At 50.2% G+C, this 6,455-nt stretch overlaps 1 long non-coding RNA gene across 1 annotated transcript in view; it reads right to left on the bottom strand.

Moving 5' to 3' along the window:
• Positions 1–114: 114 nt before the first annotated feature.
• The window catches only part of LOC115292909, a 16,240-nt gene continuing 9,899 nt past the window's right edge, over positions 115–6,455 (bottom strand). Inside the window, exon 3 of the long non-coding RNA XR_003909225.1 lies at positions 115–269. This is a non-coding gene — a long non-coding RNA (uncharacterized LOC115292909). The remainder of the gene's footprint in view (positions 270–6,455) is intronic.

Below are 6,455 nucleotides of genomic sequence, written 5' to 3'. Positions count from 1 at the left end.
TGAGATCATGGCCTAAGCCGCAGTTGGACACCCAATTGAGCCACCTAGGCGCCCCTAAATTTGCCTTTTTTTTCCTCGAATTCATCTGTAGTCCTGTTTTGCCTTCAAAGATGACACAGGACCTTGCTGATCCCTCAGACCTGGGGGTGAGGGGAGTGACAAGACCACATTTCCATCATCTGCTTTCTTCATCTGGTCCTGTAATTAAATATTTGATGCATCCGCTTGTTGCTTATTCTGATGTCAAAATTGTACCTTTCGCCAGCATCCTGAGGGTACATTTACATAATATTGAAGTGCATAAATCACCAGAGTATTCTTTTCAGACGTTAAACAAATATTACATCTCCGTTACTATTTTGAGCCGGGGTGGGGAGGGGGATATACCAGCTTACATGCAACTGTTGAATCATTCATTGCTGGCATCCTGCCAGTTGAGGTTGGGGGGCGGGGTGGAGCTCTACACACCTGGCCAACTCTCACTCTCCACCCTGACCCTGGCCTTGAAATCATTTGACAAAAGTGTATCAGCTGCTTTCAATAACGCTGAGCTCAGAACAGCAGCAAGTCAGATGGTATAATGTAAACTCTAGTTACCCAGTTGGTAGACTATCTTAGAGAATTGTACATCGGAAAAGTAAAAATCAATATGTCGCTTTGGTAGTTAAGAGTAGTTTTGAGCCCAGTTAGGCCTCTACCCCAGGTCCACCACTCTACTGTGTGACTTTGAGCAACTTCATTAACCTCCCTGTGCCTCAAATTTCTTACACTTGTAACGGGACTGGTGCAAATATGTAGCTCATCAGATAAGTGAATTACCAAATGTACAATTCTAAGTATCGCGCCAATGACACGTCAATGCTCAAGGCAATATTTAAATAATAGGTTTTTTTATGTTTTAAAAAAATTATTTATTTACTTTTGAGAGAGAAAACATGAGTTGCGGAGGGGCAGAGAGAGTAGGAGAGAGGATCCCAAGCAGGCTCCCCGCTGTCAGCATGGAGCCCAGTGCAGGGCTCGAACCCACCAGGTGTGAGATCATGACCTGAGCTGGTCTGATGCTTAATGGACTGAGCCACCAAGGCGCCCCTTAAATATTAGCCTTTCATCATCATTATTTGGCAGAGTGCCTACCACTTAAATCTGTCACTTCTTCATCACTACGTTCCATGGCTGCTCAGCGTCTCATCCAACCAATTATGTCCTTCCCTCCCTAACAGAGTGGCTGTCTGTCATCCTGTCACTCTCCCCTCTGGCCCCCGCTGTGGCTACTGGTAGCCTGCCATTTTTAAGCTAAGCTCCCATCCTAGATTTTTAAAATCCAGGGGCGCCTGGGTGGCTCAGTCCCTTAGGCATCAGACCTCAGCTCAGATCATGATCTCACGGTTTCTGGGTTCAAGCCCTGTGTCAGGCTCTGTGGTGACCTCTAGCTCAGAGGCTGGAGCCTGTTTTGGGTTCTGTGTCTCCCTCTCTCTCTGACCCTCCCCTGCTCGTGCTCTCTCTGTCCCCTCCCAAAAAAAATTAAAATCCAATGCGTTCCTTTCATAAGGGGGCAAAAAAACAATAAAGGTTGTCTTTTTTTTTTTTAATGTTTATTTATTTCTGAGAGAGAGATAGAGCACAAGCCAGAGCGGAACAGAGAAAGAGGGAGACAGGGAATCTTAAGCAGGCTCCAGGCTCTGAGCTGTCAGGACAGAGCTCAACTTGGGCCTCAAACTCACAAATGGCAAGATCATGACCTGGACACTTAAGGGAGCGAGCTACCCAGGTGTCCCTAAAGGTTGTTTTAAAGCCGGAATCTAGGAGTGGCTCAGTCGGTTGAGCATCCGACTTCGGCTCAGGTCATGATCTCATGGTTCTTGGGTTTGAGCCCCGCACTGGGCTCAGAACCTGGAGCCTGCTTCGGATTCTGTGTCTCCCTCTCTCTCTCTGCCCTCCCCAGCTCGCACTCTGTCTCTCAAATATAAATATTTAAAAAATATTTTTAATAATAAAGATGGAATATAGCAGAAAATTGAAATATGGATAAATCATTACATACTGTTAAGCCCATGCAGCTTTTTGTCTGATTTTGTCTCCGCAGAAGGTCTCTGTGCCATTTCAGTTTTCCTCTTGACAGCCTAACCCTGACCCTCACTCATTCCACCTGCTCCAGATTTCAAGTGGTCCCTCTTACCTAAAAGTTAACTCAAATTGCTCAACCGGATGGCCAAAGATCTCTGTGCTCCGGCCCACGCCTTCTCCACGTTAAACCCTACCCACCACCTGCCAAGGCGCAGCCAGACCCGCTCCTGACTCACTGTCTTCTGCCCATCCTGGCTGTTCTCAGTCTGCATCTCCGGGGCTTCCAGAACGTCCACTGAAAGGTGGGGTCTGTGGCCCCTCTCCTAGGATCTGGCTTACTTGGGCCAGCGGGGCATGGCAGAGGGGATGCTGTGCCACTGCTGAGCCCAGTCCTTTTTAAATTGTTTTTTAGGTTAATTTATTTATTTTGAGAGAGAGGGGAGGGGCAGTGAGAGATGGAGAGAGACAATCCCAAGCAGCCTCCAAACTGTCAGCACAGAGCCCCATGTGGGGTTCAAACTCACGAACCGGGAGATCGTGACCTGAGCGAAAGTCAAGAGTTGGATGCTTAAGCGACAGAGCCCCACAGACGCCCCTGAGCCCAGTCTTTGAGAGCATGACAGCTTCTACCTTTGTCTCTTGTGGCCTGAGCCACCACGAGAGAAGCCTGACATCCCTTCTGGGGACACCACAGGGAGACCCCCCTGGGTCTGCGTACGGAAGGGAAGGGGCCCATTGGAGCCTGGCCTCCTACCCTCTGCTGCCAAAGCGCCAGGCAGGTGAGGAAGCCCTCTTGGAGCCCCCAGACCATCCCAGCCCAAGTGCGGCCACGCTGATGCCACAGGGTGTCACTCGGCTCCCCAGCAGGAATTCCCGATCCACACGATTGTGAGATATGATAAAATGGTGGTGGTTTTAAGCCACTAAACTTTGGGGTCATGTGTGACACAGCAAGAAATAACAGGAACATCCACTCCAGCCTATCCCATATTCTCTGCCGGACAAATGTCCCTAATGTTCTTCATTCTTTCTTTTAAAAATATTTTTCTTGGCGCACCTGGGTGGCGCAGTCAGTTAAGCATCCGACTTTGAAAGCTCAGGTCATGACCTCAGGGTTCTTGAGGTTGAGCCCGTGTCGGGCCCTAAGCTGACAGCGCAGACCTTGGAGCCTGCTTCGGATTCTGTGTCTCCCTCCCTTTCTACCCCTCTGCCACTCATGCTCTGTCTCTGTCTCTCTCAGAAATGAATAAACATTAAAAAAAAAAAAAAAGAGTTCACGCTTAACCAACCAGGCCACCCAGGGGCCCCTTCTTTCTTTTAAAACAGCTTTGAGGGGCGCCTGGGTGGCTCAGTCAGTTAAGCCCCCGACTTCGGCTCAGGTCAGATCTCACCTTCGTGGGTTCAAGCCCCGTGTCAGACTCTGTGCTGACAGCTCAGAGCCTGGAGCCTGCTTCAGATTCTGTGTCTCCTTCTCTCTCTGCCCCTCCCCCCCTCATGCTCTGTCTCTCTCTCTATCAAAAATAAATAAAACATTAAAAAAAATTTTTTTTAAACAGCTTTGATTGAGGGGGGGCGCCTGAGTGGCTCAGTCGGTCAAACATCTGACCGGCTCAGGTCATGATCTAACAGCTTAATAGAGGTATAATTGACTTACACCGATACACTACTCTCATTTAAAATAGACAAGTTAGTAAGTTTTGATACATGGATACTCCTATAAAACCATCACCACACCAACACAGTGCGTATATCACACCCCCAAAAGTTTTCCTGGGCCCCTTGGTAATCCTTCCAGTGAACCTCGCCCTGGGCTACACTGGTCTGCTTACTGTCACTAAAGGTCAGTTTGCATTTTCTGGACTTTTATGTAAGTAGAACCATGTAATATATATTCTTCTGTACAATTTATACTTTTGGGGGGCTGAGAGTCTGGCTTCTTTCTTTCACCATGACTTTGAGGTTAATCCGAGTTGTCATGTGAGTCAGTAATTCATTTCTTTTTATTGCTGAGTAGTAGTCCGTCGGGTGGATGTACTGCGAGTCGTTGATTCGACCATCTGCCGATGGCATCTTGTTTTCAAGTTTTGCCTATTACAGATAGGGTGTGATGGCCATTCATCGGCAAGTCTTTGGGTGAGTGTATCTTTTCTCTCTTAGAGAAAAATGCCTATGAGGGGCACCTGGGTGGCTCAATGGGTTAAGCATCCAACTGCAGCTCAGGTCATGATCTCATGGTTCACGAGTTCAAGCCCCACATCGGGTTCTGTGCTGACAGCTCAGAGCCTGGAGCCTGCTTCAGATTCTGTGCCTCCCTCTCTTTCTGCCCCTCCCCTGCTCTTCTGTCTGTCTGTCTCTCTCTCAAAAATAAACACTTAAATTTTAAAAACACCTACAGGTGGAATGGTTACCTCAGAGTGTATATGCACCTGCCCAGATGTGTCTTTTCAAGCAATTGCAAACTGGTTTTATAATTGTCTTTTAAAATTAATTTTTTAATGTTTACTTATATTTGAGAGAGAGAGAGAAAGATAAGGCATGACCAGGGGAGTGGCAGAGAGAGAGGGAGACACAGACTCCGAAGCAGGCTCCAGGTTCTGAGCCCCCCAGGTGTCCTGCAACACGGTTTTAAATAGTGCTTGTATCATTGTATATTTCTGGCAGCAAGGTATGAGAGTTGTTTTATCCACATCCTCACCAGAGCTCTGTACGGTCAGGTTTGGTTTTCAATTTAATTTTAGCCCACCCAGTAGCTACATGTTGTCTCTCATAATGGTTTTAATGTGCATTTCCCTAATGTCTAATGATGTTGACCTGCTTTTCATGTGTTTATTTGCAAATCATGAAAGTGTCTGTTCAAAGCTTTGGTCTTCTATGGAAGGGGTTGTCTTATTAAGTGTTTTCTTATTTTTTAAAAATTTTTTAATGTTTCATTTATTTTCGAGAGAGAGAGAGACAGTGTGAGCAGGGGAGGGTCAGAGAGAGAAGGAGACACAGAATCCGAGGCAGGCTCCAGGCGCCAACGAGCTGTGAGCACAGAGCCTGATGCGGGGCTTGAACCCATGCACCGTAAGATCATGACCTGAGCGAAAGCCGGATACCCAACTGACTGAGCCACCCAGGACCCCACATATTTTCTTATTATTTTAGAGTTCTTTACTTGCTTTGCAAAGATTTTTCTCCCAGTCTATTGCCTATGTTTTCATTCTTTTGTGTTACTTTAAAATTTTGAGGGACACCTGGGTGGCTCAGTCGGTTGTGTCTGCCCGTCCTCTGTTCTCTCTCTCAAATATAAATAAACATTAAAAAAAAAAAAAAAACGAGGCTCGGACCTCTTGTTGCTCTCAAGCCCCTGTGATCACCTGGGCCAACCTCTTGGTAGTTGAGAGACATGTGGCCCAGGGACCCCTTGGACGCCCCTGAAGGGTGGCCAGCTAACACATGTGAATGAGGCTGTGCAGGCAAAGAAAAAAAACAATTAAAACGAAGCCGGACAGTCATGCTGTCTGGGGGTCGGCCCCGACGGCGGCGAGCGCTCCCGGGAGAGCCGCGGGCTCGGGTGAGGAGCAAACACCTTGCACAACCGCGCCTCGGGCAGACTCCCGGGCTCCAGGTGTTTACCAGCCCTCCCCGCGATTTGCTCGTGCCTGACCTCTGTGCTTTCGGTCCAGGCGCTCACACCCCGCGGCCCTCTGGCCTCGAGTCCCGGTCGGACCCCGCAGCCTGCGGCCGGTGACTCAGCCAGCCGTCCAGCCTCCGCCTTGGCTCCGTGCGCTGGCCGAAACCGCGCTGGGGACGCGCGCGCCGTCTGCCGCCCCTGCGCCCGGCACGCCGCCCCTCTGCAGGGCGCACCCTGCGTACGGGAAACTCGTACCCAGCCTGCAGCACCTGACTCCACTGCCCGGCCGGGGAGGAGGTGTGTCTGGGGGCTCCGTCCCCGGACCGGACACAACGCCCAGGCTCGGGCCGCCGTGCAGCGTCATCAGACCTCCCCGCGGCAGCCCGGGGCACGCACGCGGGGCCCGCCTCCGCGGCGGCTCCTTGGGCGCGGGGCGCCGGCGACCCCCGGGGACTCCCCGTCGCGGCTGAGCCCGGCTTCTCCGCGGCTGCAGGCGGGCGTCTCAGGGCCTCCCAGGCTAACCAGACCGTCAGCGGGGCTCCCGGAGCCGGGGGTGGACACCGTCGGACGGCGTTTGCTGGCAGCGAGACCAGGAGGTGTTGTCATCAGACAGAGCATTTTGTTTACTTTCCTACGGGCACCTCCTTCCTCCCTTCCCTTTCCTTCCTACCTTCCTTCCTCCCTCCCTTCCCTTTTCTTCCTAACTTCCTTCCTTTCTTTTTCTTCCTTCTTTCCTTCCCTTCTTTCTTTTCCTTCCTTCCTCCCTCCCTCACTT

This window comes from Suricata suricatta, chromosome 5, assembly GCF_006229205.1.
Source record: "Suricata suricatta isolate VVHF042 chromosome 5, meerkat_22Aug2017_6uvM2_HiC, whole genome shotgun sequence".
Classification (NCBI taxonomy): Eukaryota; Metazoa; Chordata; class Mammalia; order Carnivora; family Herpestidae; genus Suricata; species Suricata suricatta.
The sequence above is the reverse complement of the archived record's forward strand: the minus strand, read 5'-3'. Positions and strand labels throughout refer to the sequence as shown.